At 45.1% G+C, this 17,417-nt stretch overlaps 1 pseudogene; it reads right to left on the minus strand.

The window, feature by feature from the left end:
* Positions 1-13,986: 13,986 nt before the first annotated feature.
* LOC126274351 (5S ribosomal RNA) lies at positions 13,987-14,104 on the minus strand (annotated as a pseudogene).
* Positions 14,105-17,417: the final 3,313 nt, after the last annotated feature.

The following is a 17,417-nucleotide window of genomic DNA, read 5'->3' on the forward strand; positions in this document are numbered from 1 at the left end:
CGCTCAACCCAGTAAAGCAGACAAAGTAGGGTAAGAAGCAAAAATTGTTTGACCGAGCGAGGTGGCGCAGTGGTTAGCACACTGGACTCGCATTCTGGAGGACGACGGTTCAGTCGGGCGTCCGGCCATCCTGATTTAGGTTTTCCGTGATTTCCCTTAATCGCTACAGACAAATGCCGGGTGTTTCCTTTGAAAGGGCACCGCTGTCTTCCTTCCCCATCCTTCGCTAATCTGATGAGATGACCTCGCTGTTCGGTCTCTTCCCCCAAAGAACCCAACGCCAACCCAAAAATTGTTTTTCGGCCTTATATTAACAGAATAATTATCACTTAATATATGTTCACTGTCTACAGACTTGAAGCACACACACACACACACAGACACACACACATACACACGATAGCACATCGATGTTACATCTTTGAGTTTACATAACAAAACAGTTTTTGCCTAACAGGTGGATTTCGTATGCAGTAATCTGGTCCGATATTCAGTAAGCTAGTATTTGTTTCTCTAAACTAAAGTGCATAAGTGTCAGATTCCTTCATGAAGTCAAGGAACACGGCATCAACCCGAGCGCCGTTGCCTATAGCTCTTTTTTTATTTTTATTTTTTTGTGGGTTTAGGCCGCACAACTACTATAAATCTTATGGAGGAATAGAGCGAGCTGAGTTTCGCAAGATCTCTGTTTGCGGAATCCATGTTGATTTTTGTGTAGGAGATTTTCGTGCTCCAAAACCATCACAATTCTTGAGCATAAACATGTTCCATAATTCTACAACAGATTGACGTCAACGATATCGGCCTGTAATTATGTGCATCTGTCCTGCGACTCTTCTTGAAAACAGGAATGCCTGCGCATTATTCGGGTATCCAACTACTATTCGCTGTTCCAGCAATAATCTGCTGCTAGAGGGGGAGCAACTTCATTCCCATAATTTCTATAGTATTTTTCCAGGCGTCTCATCTTGTCCACACGCCTTTCCACTACTGAGATATTGTAGTTGCTGTATTGTTTCGCGATCACCTACTCAGTATCTGCAGTATCGAAGTTTGTGTGATGATTGAAAGGAGGGATCGTGTTGTGACCCTCTCTGCGTCATCTTCCGGTTCGGTGCCAGTATGGACTCAGAGTAACTAAATAGACGATTTCGATCCACTTACAGATTTTACACTGGATCGTAACGCCTTAGGGTTTTCACTCAGGTTAGCCGGCAAAATTTTACTTTCAGTGCCACTGTAACGCTTCTCTCATTACTCTCCCTATGCTCATTTTAGCTTCATTCAGGTTTTGCTTGTCGGCTACGTTTTGACATATTAAAAGACGTCTGTGGTGAAGGTCTCTTTGCTACGGAGAAACTGTCTAACACGGCTATTTAACCGCGATGGGTCTACCAACCCCTTAAAACCTTACTGGGAACACACCTGTCCAAGGCGTATAAGAGGACTACCAAATTTCTGAAAGTATTGTTTCTCTTTCACTCGGAGGACACTTTTGAATTTTATCCATTTGTAGATCGTCTTCGGCTCTGAGTAACTGTTGATGATTGCTCACATATTCCGCAATTTGTATCCTGCCACCTTTGCTAAGCAAAAGTATTTCGCTACCTGCCTTAACAGACCTTATAGCACCTGTAGTCATTGATGGTATCACAACCATACGATCATTAATCTACATTAACTGACTTTGAATGGTCAGTTGTGTTCGTTGCTAGGAGATCTAAGGCGTTACCCTGGCGATAAGAATCTATATATAGCCATCTGCTTGAAGTGATTTTCGGACAACGTATACAGAATAACGTCACACGAATCCCTGTCTCTGGCATCAGTTTTCATCGCATTAATTTCCTCCCGTTACAGTAGCGTAATCACTAAACCTATCCATGAAATTCAGTTTTCTCTTAAGCGTTCTGGCACTACAGCTCCTATCGCAGTCAGTCTACAAAAGCATCCGATTACCATGTTTGGCCCATCTACGACGTATAATTTCATCCACACTATTTCACATTCGAAATCCGTAATAAACTCACAAAATATAATCGAATTCTCTACTGCAATAAGTACTGCGCCACCACTGGCTTCCAACCTATCCTTAAGATATATATTCCAGTGAAATGAAATGAGCGTATGGCATCTTTGGCCGGGAGGCTCCATCCGGGTAAGTTCGGTCGCCATGTGCAAGTCTTATGTCAGTCGACGCCACATTGGGCGACTTCGGCGCCGGTGATGAGGTTGGGGCCAAGTTCCTGTGGTACCAAATTGCTAACGTCATCGGTCCCTTGGCTTACACACTACTTAATCTAACATAAACTAACTTACACTAAGGACAACACGCACACCCTTGCCAGGGGGAGGACTCAAACCTCCGACGGGGGTATCCGCTAGAACCGAGGCAAGGCGCCTTAGACCGCACGGCTACCTCACGCGGCTGCTGATGATGAGGATGAAATGATGAGGACAACACAACAACCAGTCCACGAGCAGAGATAATCTCCAACCCGGCTGGTAATCGAACCCGTGTTCTCTGCACATATATTCCAGTCGGTATTTAGGATGTGGTTGCTGTTCACTTCACGTTTTAATCAACTTTCTGTTCGTACTATCTGGGCATTATTATCACCTTTAATAATCGATACCAAGTTTGCTACCTTTCCATGGATGCTCTTACGTACCATATCAATACTTTCTATTCCCTATCCACAAGGACGAACGTCCTCTGAGAATAATGTCGCTGATCTATCTTCGATTTTGGCAGGCCATTCATCAATGATATCGGTTAGTTCATGCTCGCAAGCTAAACATTTTAGAGTGAAATTTTCACTCTGCTGCGGAGTGTGCGCCGATATGAAACTTCCCGGCAGATTAAAACCGTGAGACGGACCGAGACTCGAAGTCGGGAACTTTGCCTTTCACAGGCAAGTGCTCTCAGACACAGGCCGGTACGGTAGTTCAGCGTGTTCGGTCACAGGGTTAGCGGCCTTCTGTAATAAAAAAATGAAAATAAAAAAAAACTGAGTAAGCAGATCAAGGATGAACTTGTGTGGGTGTCATGGGACGTCCGCCCCGAACAAACGCAACGAACTATAACGAGAAAAATAAAATTCAAAAAAAGAGGTGGTAGAGCACTTGCCCGCGAAAGGCAAAGGTCCCGAGTTCGAGTCTAGGTCTGGCACACATTTCGAATCTGCCAGGAAATTCCAAAAGCTTTAGTTATAGTGAGTATTAAAGTCAAAAGTATGTTATTCAACCACTGGTTTTGTTGGGACTGGCCACTTCTTAATCTTCGCGAGGTATCTTAGAGCCCTATGTGAACTCCTGACCTCTGTTATATTACCTGTCTGTTACTGCCTTCGAACTGCTCATCATGAGCGAGTTTAATTACAATAAATGTGATTAAAATGGAACGTAAACTTCAAAATGTCGTACAGAGTACTTTAACGACGGTTTAAAGCACCCAATATCCATCGGGAGGGTAGAGACAGCAGAGATGTACGAGTCTTATGATGCATCCAAACAGGTCGGTAAAGATTACAAGGTAGGTGCCCCTTTTCTTATCGATTGTGAGTCCTGGCCCTCCTCAGCGGTCGCTGGCGAGCGAACAATGGCCAGCAAGAGCCTTTGCTTCGCGGTGCCTGCGGCGGCATTCATTAGGCGCTGCGCTAATTAAGGCCAGGGCACCAGCTACTCCGCGCACTGCCCCTGCGAGCAGGCAACCATGGCGCGCGCCGTCCTCCACAGCTATCTCCCTGAACTGGGGGCTGCTGGACCTAAGACATGCGCCCTGCCGCTCGGGCGCCGGCCTAACAAGGTTTGCGTGAGAAGAACTCCTACTGAGGTCATATTTCTTCATTTCCTCTTTTTTTTTAAATCGTTTCCTCTCGCATATACTGCCCGGAAACTTCTCCCGAAGACCAATTGTAGCTGTACACGGACGATTCAGTTATTAGAAAAAGGAAAACATAGCCGCTTGTGTATGCACAGTTATTACGCAATAAATAAAGCGAACATAGTCCCTTCCTTATATTTTGCAGAATCCTTGTTGGAATCCATGACCGGGATATTAGCTAACCGGCACTCTTTCCGAAAAAAGAAAAACAAAACAAATGCAATGCCCGTGATGAAGATGTTAACGTGAAACGCTACATTTCATGTGCTTAAATTAAATTAACCGCCAGCGTAAATTATTTGCGAGAGAAAATAGCTTAATAAGGAGAAATGATATGAGTATAGGTGCAGGATGGGGCAAATAAAAGTGGCCTGGAGAAGAGAGTTCCAGGGTGCAAAGAAACACAGCGGAGGAAAGGAAATACAGTACTAACCTAATTATAGCAGATGTTGACAGTGACCACTATTTATCTCTTGGCACTTCTGTGTCCTGGTCAGCTAGCTGCTGAAAACGAATCGAAGCTGGACTACTGGAGATTCTGCAATCTCATCCCACATGTTATACTGCAGTTCTTGACGACTATGAGTGTTGTTGCGATACACTTCACAATTGATGGCTCCCCACACAAAGTAATCGCACACTGACACATCAGTTGACCTTGGTGGCCAGCAAGGCTGCGACAAGACTGACCTCTTCTAGCAACACTATCAGGTGTGAATATTGTGTAAATGTGCTGCCGGGTGTATGGGTAGTTGCTCCATCCTGTTGGAATTAACTGTAGTTCTCTTCCACCTCCATTAATGAAACAAATTGTTTCAAATGGTTGGCAATATAATGCACCGAAGTCAGAGTCTGGTGAAAGAAAGTGGAACCACTAAAATGGTGTGCAGACACTGCATACCAAACCCCAACCTTCTGATCACGGAACGGTGTTTCGTGGAAGTTATGCGAATTCTCTGGTGCCCAGAATCTATGATTCTGTGAGTTGACATAATCACTCAGGTGAAACCAGGTTTCATCAGACAAAAAGAACAGATCCATGTCCAAGCCATTCATCGTTATCTCAGTGAACAGACACTCGGTAGGGATGCAGGTGCTGGTCCAAGCGGAGTATTCGTCTGCATGGTCGAGGTGATATAACGGATTCTTGCGACAGGCGTCGTATTGATTTAGTAGCCACTGAAGCCTTTTCTGATGAACTGCTGCCACATTTTCTGGTGTGCGGGCACGTTTCAGAAACAAGCCCTATCTGACGCCATTTTCAGACTAAACGTTGCATAGCATTCTTTGCTGGCACTTTGACACCATTGAACTTCTCAGCAAACAACTGACCAGACCAGTTCCAAGACTACATTGTCACGTAAATTTCCAGAACAAACAACCGCTGCTCCACTGTGAGTGCCACGCCCCCTTTTCTCTGCTTCATTCACACTGACACAGCCCGCATTACGCTCATAACTTGTCGATCACGCGGCGGTCGTACATGTTATGTTCACGTCACAGGATGTGGTTATGTGCATACATTCGCATCCAGTCGTATCCAGTCGCCCGATCCACTTTTATTTTCCCCAACTAGTATTAAATATTAATGTAAAAAGCTAAATGATCAGAATATACCATGCAAAATTGGTAAAGAGGTATGAAAAAATGAAAATGAAGTCCCATGCTTCTTTACAGAGCGTAGGGGAACGACGCGGGAGACCCGCACCGCTTTACTAGGCAAGGTCCTAGTGGAGGTGGTTTGCTATTGCCTTCTTCCTACCATGATGAGAATGAATGATTATGAAGACGACACAACACCCAGTCATCTCGAGGCAGGAAAAATTCCTGACCCCGCCGGGAATCGAACGCGGGACCCTATGCTCGGGGAGCTAGAACGCTACCGCGAGACCACGAGCAGTGGACGGTAAAAAGGTAAGCGATAATTTTTTCTAAATCTACAACAATTTTTTGAATACATTCCAAAGACTTTGTTTTACAATATTTTTAACTCCTATTTCACCACTACCATCATCAGTTCCGTAAGCAAAGGGAACACGTGTCAGGAGGAAATAATACAGTGTTGAAGATTAGATACCAGCTATCGTAAGGCTCAATTGATTTGCAGAGAAAGGGAATACAGACGCCTAGAGACTAAACTGAAAAAAAATTACAAAAACACCTAAGCAGTAATAGCTAAAAGACTAGTCATAATTAGGGAAAAGATAGATGCTGGCTATAGAGAAACTGAAGAGACCTTGAGGAAAAAGAAACAGATGTGTAAATATCAAGAGTTCAGATGAGAATTCAGTTAAATTAGTGTTGCTTGAAGGTGGGTGTAGTACGCAGTAGGCTTATGTAAAGAAAATAACCCTCAAGACAATATTAGGGAGAGCTAAGGGGAAGTAACTGAACATTAAATGAGGAAACACCTTCGTCGGAACGTTGGAAGATATTCCTTCATAATTATTAGGATAATTGGGAGACTCAAACTCAATTGTTGTCCTTGACAAGACAGCCCTCGACGAATGCGGACCCAGCGATGACGTTGGGACACAGAAGTTGCTTCACATATGCTTTTCAGATGTCTCCCGGCCCCGCTTAGAGCTTCACGATAGACTTATCCTTGTGTGGAGATTCTGATAAAATCCAATGTTGCTAGACTGCCTTCGTCATCATCATACATCGTGTCACCTGACGTGATGGTACGGAGTGCCATTGGGTACACAACACGATCACCGAGGGTTAACGTAGCTAGTCATTCGGACGCCAGTTACTGCATATCTCAGGTGCAAAGACCGTTGGTTGCATAGTTAGCAAATGAAAGATTTTGATAGAGAACAAACAATGTATTTACCTTAATAATGTTCAAAAGTCATTATATATATATATATATATATATATATATATATATATATATATATATATATATATATAATCAGTTCATGACATCCAGTCTTACAAATTTACTGTCTCTGATGGACACATGTCCAGATCATCCGCTCTCAAAACTCCGCCATCTCTCTCCCCACATCCACCACTGCTGGCGGCTCACCTCCAACTGCCCAGCGCTACGCGATCTTCACATCCAACTGCCCAACACTACAATAGCGAATATTACAACAATGACAACCAGCCATAGACTGCACACAGCACTGCCAGTGATTTTCATACAGAGTGCTACGTGGCGTTACCAACATAAAAACCTAAACAGCCTACTTACAAAATACATGTGTGTGACGTATCTTGGAACAAAGGAATTCAAGAGTGAGAACTTCCAATATGGAATGCGAGAGCTACAATGTGTAGTACTTGCAGAACAAATAGTAGGTATGTAGTCTGTAGGTCTGTAGGTGTAAAACCTCGCTGTCGGAAATGGACTTTACACCACGACACAGACACCCGTTCATAGGCCAACACCATCACCACCACGAGGCCCAGGACATTCAATTTTGCTCGATGTTGCACATCTTGAGCTTGGACTGTTCTCTGCTCCTAATTTGCTTCTTTTTTCACAGTTGAATACACCTTCATATTTTCGTGCTTCCTCTGTCTTCATTTTCTGAAAGGCTATCCACTGGGCCATCTTAGTACTACATCTGAAAGGTGTGCGATGTGGAGTTTCCCTTGTGACAGATTTATTTTATCTTTTTTTTTTTGGGGGGGGGGGGGGGGGGGAGGATCAGTCTTCTCATAAATTTGACGCTGCTCACCATGAGTACCATGGGAGTTATTCTCTGATATCGTAAAAGATGTTCTATCACTTTGTCTCTTCTTCTTTTCTTCAATGTTTACCATATATTCCTTTCCTCGACGATTCTACGGAGAACCTCTTCATTCCTTACCTTATCAGTCCATCCGATTTTCGACATTCCTCTGTAGCACCACACTTCAAATGTTTCTGTTCTATTCCGGTTTTCCTACAGCTCACGCCTCACCGCCTCACAATTCTGTGCTTCAAATGTACACTCTCAGAAACGTATTCCTCAAATGAAGGCCTATGTTTAATACTAGGAGTCTTCTGTTGGCCAGGAATGCCCTTTGTGTCAGTGCTAGTATGCTTTTTATTTCCTCCTTGCTCTGCCCATCATAAATTACTTTGCTACCTCGGCAGCAGAATTCCTTAATATCGTCTACTTTGTGATCACAAATACCAACGTTGAGTTTCTCGCTGTTCTCATTTCTCCTACTTCTCATTACTTTGGCCTTTCTTCGATTCATTATGAGTTCACATTCTGTACTCATTATATTGTTCATTTCATTCAGCAGACCCTGTAATTCCTCTTCACTTTCACTGCGAATAGCAACGTCATCAGCGAATCTTATCACCGATATCTTTGCAACTTGAATTTTAATACCACTCTTGATCCTTTTTCCGGTTTCCGTCATTGATTCTTTGATGCATATATTTCACAGTAATGGCGAAAGACTATATATCTGTTTTACATCCTTTTTAATGCGACCACTTCGTTTTTCTAACTTCCTCTTGACTCGTGTACATATTGTATATTGCACTTCTCTCCCCATAGCTCAACCTTCTTTTTCTCAGAATTTCGAACATCTTGCACCATTTTACATTTTCGAAAGCTTTTTTCCAGGTCAAAAAATTCTATAAAAGTGTCTTGATTTTTCACTGGTCTTGCATCCATTATCAACCACACGGCAGGACTGCTTCTTTGGTCCTTTACCTTTCCTAAAGCCAAACTAGTCGTCATCTAACACATCCTCAATTTTCTTTTCTGTTCTTCTGTATACATTATTCTTGTCAGCAGCTTGGACGCATGAGCTGCTACGCTGATAGTGCGATAATTCACGCTCTTGTCCGCTCTTGCTATCTTCGGTATTTGCTGATGTTTTTTCCGAAAGCCTGATGGTATATAGCCAGCTCATGCATTCAATACACCAACGTGAATAAGCTTTTCTTGTGACTTCTTCCATTGATTAGAAATTTTGAGAGAATGTTATCTATCCCTTCTGGCTTATTTGATCTTAAGTCGTCCAAAACTCTTTTAAATTCTAATACTACATACCCTGTCACTGTCATGTCTCCTCGTTCTTCTTCTTCCATCACGTTGTCAGACAAGTCCTCCCCCTCACAGAAGCCTTCAATGTACACTTTCCACCTATCCGCTCTCTTCTGTACATTTAACAGTGGAATTCCCATTGCTGAGAGATTGGCACGCTATATCTCGCCAGGCACTCCGAGTGATTATCGTGCAGAGATGAAGTAGTATTAAGCCCACATCTCATCTCCAGGCTCAGTTTGAGTCGCTTCCTACCTGGTAGACAACTTTTGTTACTGACAGAGGTTGCAGCTCTGTCAGCTAACTTTTACATCCTTGTGTCGTCAAATCACTTACAGATTTACTAAAGCGCTCTTCGTATTACACTGTGCAACATACATGGTACTTGAGGAGTACAGATGTAGACATGTTGTTGTTGTTGTTGTTGTTGTGGTCTTCAATCCTGAGACTGGTTTGATGCAGCTCTCCATGCTACTCTATCCTGTGCAAGCCTCTTCACCTCCCAGTACCTGCTGCAGCCTACATCCTTCTGAATCTGCTTAGTGTATTCATCTCTTGGTCTCCCTCTACGATTTTTACCCTCCATGCTGCCCTCCAGTACTAAATTGGTGATCCCTTGACGTCTCATAACATGTCCTACCAACCGATCCATTCATCTAGTCAAATTGTGTCACAAACTCCTCCCCAGTTCTATTCAATACCTCCACATTAGTTATGTGATCTACCCATGACATATACCACGATTACAATTATTTGTTAGCTGATATTCCACACCTTGAAACTCAGTTGTTCCATTAAGAAAATTGTACTTCACATGTGAAGTGTCCATCATTTCCAATCTGCCACAATCAATCGGCACTTCACTTGCACTGTTGAATACCTGACATGGCTTCTAACGCTGAGCTACAACCTTGGTAAGTTTGACTACCACCATCCGCAATGTTCTGCGACAGGGAAAACACAGTGTTTACCCAGCTTAAGAATGGCCAGATGATGGTCATTGTGACACGTTATGGTGGTACATGGAGACGTTTCCGGACATGTAATTTTGATCAGGCCTCTGATGAGGGGAGCAAAGCGCTGGGGACGCTGTCCCATACATTATTCTTGCTTTTGCACTAACGTGCAGACAATTTCGGGACAGTACGGTCAAGAAAGCTTCTGATGTAACAAGCAGAAAGAATCATTAAACGTAAGATTTTATGGCAAGAATGTTAAAAATCATTAAAATGTGTCTAGCTATTGCGCTATGGATAAACTAGTTTCTTGATGAACGCAGCGTTTTTTCCGAGTCTGTAGAGGACGCCTCAGAGAGGCTCACTACTCACAGTGTAATTGCTGCGTAGTTTCAAAAACGTGCTACTTCATGTACCGAAATTTCACTTCAGTCAGCAGCAAGACACCAACATATCCTAACGACTACAATTCGCCACTTGACAGTCCGCTCTTGCAACTTCCTGTCTGAGACATATACGGATTCACAGATCTATATCAAGCTATTCCAGCTCTGTCCCATGGGCTAACGACACCTGTGAGCACCAATCAGGTCACCTGCAGGCAGGTAGAGGTAGTATAACTTCACACCACGGAGTCCAGTTGTATTACATTCACGCATTGTTTCGCCGCATGTGCGAGCCCTGCCCACAGTCTGGTAGGCTACTGTCGGTTGTCTGAATGTCTGCACGTAAGCTATACTCCTGGAAATTGAAATAAGAACACCGTGAATTCATTGTCCAGGAAGGGGAAACTTTATTGACACATTCCTGGGGTCAGATACATCACATGATCACACTGACAGAACCACAGGCACATAGACACAGGCAACAGAGCATGCACAATGTCGGCACTAGTACAGTGTATATCCACCTTTCGCAGCAATGCAGGCTGCTATTCTCCCATGGAGACGATCGTAGAGATGCTGGATGTAGTCCTGTGGAACGGCTTGCCATGCCATTTCCACCTGGCGCCTCAGTTGGACCAGCGTTCGTGCTGGACGTGCAGACCACATGAGACGACGCTTCATCCAGTCCCAAACATGCTCAATGGGGGACGTATCCGGGGATCTTGCTGGCCAGGGTAGTTGACTTACACCTTCTAGAGCACGTTGGGTGGCACGGGATACATGCGGACGTGCATTGTCCTGTTGGAACAGCAAGTTCCCTTGCCGGTCTAGGAATGGTAGAACGATGGGTTCGATGTCGGTTTGGATGTACCGTGCACTATTCAGTGTCCCCTCGACGATCACCAGAGGTGTACGGCCAGTGTAGGAGATCGCTCCCCACACCATGATGCCGGGTGTTGGCCCTGTGTGCCTCGGTCGTATGCAGTCCTGATTGTGGCGCTCACCTGCACGGCGCCAAACACGCATACGACCATCATTGACACCAAGGCAGAAGCGACTCTCATCGCTGAAGACGACACGTCTCCATTCGTCCCTCCATTCACGCCTGTCGCGACACCACTGGAGGCGGGCTGCACGATGTTGGGGCGTGAGCGGAAGACGGCCTAACGGTGTGCGGGACCGTAGCCCAGCTTCATGGAGACGGTTGCGAATGGTCCTCGCCGATACCCCAGGAGCAACAGTGTCCCTAATTTGCTGGGAAGTGGCGGTGCGGTCCCCTACGGCACTGCGTAGGATCCTACGGTCTTGGCGTGCATCCGTGCGTCGCTCCTGTCCGGTCCCAGGTCGACGGGCACGTCCACCTTCCGCCGACCACTAGCGACAGCATCGATGTACTGTGGAGACCTCACGCCCCACGTGTTGAGCAATTCGGCGGTACGTCCACCCGGCCTCCCGCATGCCCACTATACGCCCTCGCTCAAAGTCCATCAACTGCACATACGGTTCACGTCCACGCTGTCGCGGCATGCTACCAGTGTTAAAGACTGCGATGGAGCTCCGTATGCCACGGCAAACTGGCTGACACTGACGGCGGCGGTGCACAAATGCTGCGCAGCTAGCGCCATTCGACGGCCAACACCGTGGTTCCTGGTGTGTCCGCTGTGCCGTGCGTGTGATCATTGCTTTTACAGCCCTCTCGCAGTGTCCGGAGCAAGTATGGTGGGTCTGACACACCGGTGTCAATGTGTTCTTTTTTCCATTTCCAGGAGTGTATTTCCCCGACCCTGTCCATCGCTGCCTACAGGCGCCTGGCGAATATGCAGGTATGCACTACATCCAAAACTGCCTTGTCTGTAGTCTTAAGCACCATATTTCTTGTGTAGTTGAATAATCACATCACTGTTGCACTTTAAGGAAACTGTATTGCTCTACAGAAATTCCTTAAATACACTATTGGCCATTAAAATTGCTACGCCACGAAGATGACGTGCTACAGACGCGAAATTTAACCGACAATGATTAGCTTTTCAGAGCATTCACACAAGGTTGATGCCGGTGGCGACACCTACAACGTGCTGACAAGACAAAAAGTTTCCAGCCTATTTCTCATACACAAACAGCAGTTGACCGGCGTTGCCTGGTGAAACGTTGTTGTGATGCCTCGTGTAGGGAGGAGAAATGCGATTGCGGTTTATCGTATTGTGACATTGCTGCTCCCGTTGGTCGAGATCCAATGACTATTAGCAGAATATGAAATCGGTGGGTTCATGAGTGTAATACGGAACGCCGTGCTGGATCCCAACGGCCTCGTATCACTAGCAGTCGAGATGGGAGGCATCTTATCCGCATGGCTGTAACGGATCGTGCAGCCACGTCTCGATCCCTGAGTCAACATACGGGAACGTTTGCACGAACAGTTCGACGACGTTTCCAGCAGCTTGGACTATCAGTTCGGAGACCATGGCTGCGGTTACCCTTGACGCTGCATCACAGACATGAGCGCCTGCGATGGTGTACTCAACGACGAACCTAGGTGCACGAATGGCAAAACGTCATTTTTTCGGATGAATCTAGGTTCTGTTCATAGCATCATGATGGTCACATCCGTTTTTGACGACATCGCGGTGAACGCACATTGGAAGCGTGTATTTGTCATCGCCATACCGGAGTACCACTCGGCATGATGGTATGGGGTGCCATTGGTTACACGTTTCTGTCACCGCTTTTTCGCACTGACGGCACTTTGAACAGTGGACGTTACATTTCAAATGTTTTACGACTGTGTCTCTACCCTTCATTCGATCCCTGCGAAACTCTACATTTCAGCAGGATAATGCACGACCGCATGTTGCAGGTCCTGTACGGGCCTTTCTGGATACAGAAAATGTTCGACTGCTGCCCTGGCCAGCACATTCTCCAGATCTCTCACCAATTGAAAACGTCTGGTCAATGGTGGGCGAGCAACTGGCTCATCACGATACGCCAGTCACTAGTCTTGATGAACTGTGTTATAGTGTTGAAGTTGCATGTGCAGCTGTACCTGTACACGCCATCCAAGCTCTGTTTGACTCAATGCCCAAATTGCGTGAAAATGTAATCACATGTCAATTCTAGTATAATATATTTGTCCAATGAATACCCGTTTATCGCCTTAATTTCTTCTTGGTGTAGCTATTTTAATGGCCAGTAGTGTATGTTAACAAGTTTCTGTATCACTATCGACTCGCTCGTATACAGAAATTTGAATGCTTGTGAGGCGGTCAGGAGGGCCAACGAATATGTTCTGATACATCGGCCAGCCTAAGTATCAGTTTTAAGGACATTCTGAAGCCAGTGTAGGCAAATCTGGACTACCCCCAACTTCGGCGTCAGAGATAATGATATGTAAACAGTTAAAATACGATACCACACACCTAAAGTTTACACGATTCACAGGTAGATGCAGCACCTTCCTTGGATAACCTTGATGACTGTGGCGTCGAGAATACATCTGGCCACAAAATCAAGATAATAAATAAAATTTAGATAACAAATAAAACTAAACTAAACCCCTCCTGCACAGGCCATGAAGGCCCAAAGGTACCGACTGGCCGCCGTTTCATCCTCAGCCCACAGGCGTCACTGGATGCAGATATGGAGGGTCATGTGGTCAGCACACCGCTCTCCCTTGCTTGGTCAGTTTCCGAGACCGGAGCAGTTACTTCTCAATCAAGTAGCTCCTCAGTTTGCCTCCCAAGGGCTGAGTGCACCCCGCTTGCCAACAGCGCTCGGCAGACCGGATGGTCACCCATCCAAGTGCTAGCCCAGCCCGACAGCGCTTAACTTCGGTGAGCTGACGGGAACCGGTGTTACCACTGTGGCAAGGCCGTTGGCTGATAATAAATAAAATCTACGAAATTTTGAATTTTCACATACAATTCTAGATATTATAAACATGAGAGAAAGAAAGAAAAAATCTATCAGGCCTATCGTCAATTTCAGGCGCCTTTCGGGAATATCGATTTTTCATTATTGTAGTTATTATTCTCACTCATCCCTTGAATTAATAACTCATTTAAAGATATCTTCAAATGTGTTAAATGCATAGATTCAATAGATTCACAAGCTGTGCACGAGGAGTGTTTCATCGCGTTCAGATTGGGCGAATTTATTGGCCAAAACTTCAACGTGAGTACACTAGCACGCTCTTCAAAACTTTGTAGCACAACTCTGGTCTTGTGACTACGACATTTATCTTGTTGAAACATGGCATCAAGCATGATGAGATGTAGATGGTCCGCAGTAATGTTCACGTAGTGGTGCCTTCGATTACTACTACAGGTGCCTTGTTAGCCCATGTTAATGTCCTCCAAAACAATATTGTCCCCACTTGTCTGATCCAGTATAGCAGTGTGTATTTCGAACAGCCGTTCGCCTGGATGACGATGTATCCCGAAGTGACAATAAGAAATGAGATTCATCCAACTAGGAAACCCGTTTTCATTGATTCACGGTCCAGTCGCGATGCGTGCTCAATACGGTTGTAACTGATGATGCCATTGGGAACATGGTTACACGCAGAGATTGTCTGCTCGTCTGCTCTGGAGCCTCATGCTCCACAATGTGCGCCGGCCGGCTTGGCCGAGTGGTTCTAGGCGCTACAGTCTCGAACCGCGCGACCGCTACGGTAGCAGGTTCGAATCCTGCCTCGGGCATGGATGTGTGTGATGTCCTTAGGTTAGTTAGGTTTAAGTAGTTCTAAGCTCTAGGGCACTCATGACCTTACGAGTGCTCAGAGCCATTTGAACTATTTGAATCAACAATGTGCGCTGAATGGCGTGCTCCGAAACATTTGTAACTGCACCAGGGTTGTGCTCTGTCGTCATATCTGATTCAGGTCGCCGCCTATCCTTCTTGGCAGAAGGGTCAAGTCTGCGACCTCTTCGTTCTGTGATGCATCGAGGTAGAACACCTTGTCGTATACTCGTGGTTTCACTATTCTGCAACCACTTCCATTGATGTTCACGGCAGTGTCTCGTTGAGAGCCTACCAGCTTCACCGTTTCCTTGATGGAAAGTCACAGGCTAGTTGCTAATGTACCATCTGCCAATCTGACTGATGAAATGTGATATTACGAAGTATGAGCTTCTTTCATTTCTTTACACTACATGGTTTCAATTGTTACACTCTCCAAATATTCGTTGTATCCAAACACATTCCTGGAAGACATTTTCGAATGATTTTACTCAGCTCGACAGTTCTCATTCTCTTATACACGGCTGTGTTGTTAGTTTGACACGACGCTCTCCGGCAGGCAGAAGACAGTGGAGAAACGTGAGCTATAGACTCGGCCACTGTTTCTATGTTTCGATACAGTGTGTCGATACGTGAAACTGTTTCAGTGTTACGGAACGGCTACGGCTCACTGTTTCAAAACAGTGGTGTTTCATTCCGCCCCTGTCTCGGATAACTGGACCAGATTCGATTTCGAGCCAGACTCAGAAACTGTATCGTTGTTTCAAAATAAGGCTGTTTCAGTCCACCTGTGCTTGGAACGGACTAATTGTATCGAAACAGTGATGTTTCATTCCCCTCTGTGTCGGACGAGATTCGGGCTCGGCACACGTACCGAAACACATTTAACATACCACTTCATGAAACACTTTCAAGAGTGTCGAAATCTTTTTGACAAGCAATAGCATGAAGCTTAAGATATCCGAAAATAAAGCTTAGTTTCTAGCTGACTGTCATATTCCGAAATGGCGTAACATCTGCTTTATAAACACTAACCACACAATAAAACAACGCATACTGTTCACATTCAAAATAACAAATATGTGAAAATCATTCAGTTAAATTACACTTTTTGATGACATACGCTTCTGTGTTTATGTGCAGTAATCATGTTAAGAAACGTAAGTAAGCCTACAACATTTTCAATAAAAAAAGGCGTAGAGTGACAGTTATTAGACATATACATAAATTTGATGTTGGTATAATTGCAAGCAATCTGTTTGACATATAAGTGATAGTGTTATGGTGAACGGGAAGGACTAAGAAGCGTGGTGAATTTATAGTAACGGTTCGAAACATTTTGAATGACAAAATTTTTTCTGTTATATTTTGTTACTTATTCGAATTATTTAGCGTTACTTGTGAGTCTACAGTCACTGTGCCTATTATTCTCAATGATTCCCTTTGTGTGCATGGAAATTAGGAGGATGGGTATGGTTCAAATGGCTCTGAGCACTATCGGACTTAACATCTGTGGTCATCAGTCCCCTAGAACTTAGAACTACTTAAACCTAACTAACCTAAGAACATCACACACATCCATGCCCGAGGGAGGATTCGAACCTGCGACCGTAGTAGTCACGCGGTTCCGGACTGAGCTCCTTAACCGCGAGACCACCGCGGCCGGCACAGGATGGGTGTATTACCCATACTAACGGAATGTGAGAATCCCAGTAGCATATCTGTTGTTTCTGCAGTTTACTCCCACTTCCAGTTCCGCTCGTGGTGGCTCTTCTGTCTTCAGCTATGGCTGTCCTCAGCCAATTGAAAAGTATGAAAGTCCAACGACACGAAAGCAGCGCATTTGCTGCAGGAAATACGAAACTGCCAAGACGCCTAACTGATAACTTCATACTTTCTGCGATATGATTAGCGCTCTCGCACCTCATTTGTGTTTATGTGGACATACTTATATAGTAGACAGTCAAGATTATAAAATGTGTAGGTTTACTAGGTTACAAAACACAACCTGTGTCACTGTGTCGAAACAGCGTATCGAAACATTACATTGAACTGCTTCATTTGTTCCGAAACAGTGAGCTAGCTGATAGACATCAGAGGTGCGGTAGTGGTCTGCAACTGCCGAGACACGAGTCGCAGTCCTTAGGAGACGCCGCAGCGGGGGTTTAAAGGGGCGGTAATTACCCTGAAATCTGTGCCAGGTCGCACGTGCGAGGCGGCGAGTCCAATTTCACGGTGCGCGCCGCGCAAACCGAACTGTTCCTCCCACGTTCCCGACGGTGGCGACGATGCTGTTCACATCTCGCACTTGTGGGATGCATTTGAAGTTTTTCTGCACTGCTTGGGTGGCTTCACTCGTGGTGAGCATTGAGGGTGCGCTACAGACCTGGATAAACTGACTAAACCAGAGGTTGTACAGAGTTTCAGAGAGAGCATAAGGGAACGATTGACA

This window comes from Schistocerca gregaria, chromosome 5 (genome assembly GCF_023897955.1).
Source record: "Schistocerca gregaria isolate iqSchGreg1 chromosome 5, iqSchGreg1.2, whole genome shotgun sequence".
NCBI lineage: Eukaryota > Metazoa > Arthropoda > Insecta > Orthoptera > Acrididae > Schistocerca > Schistocerca gregaria.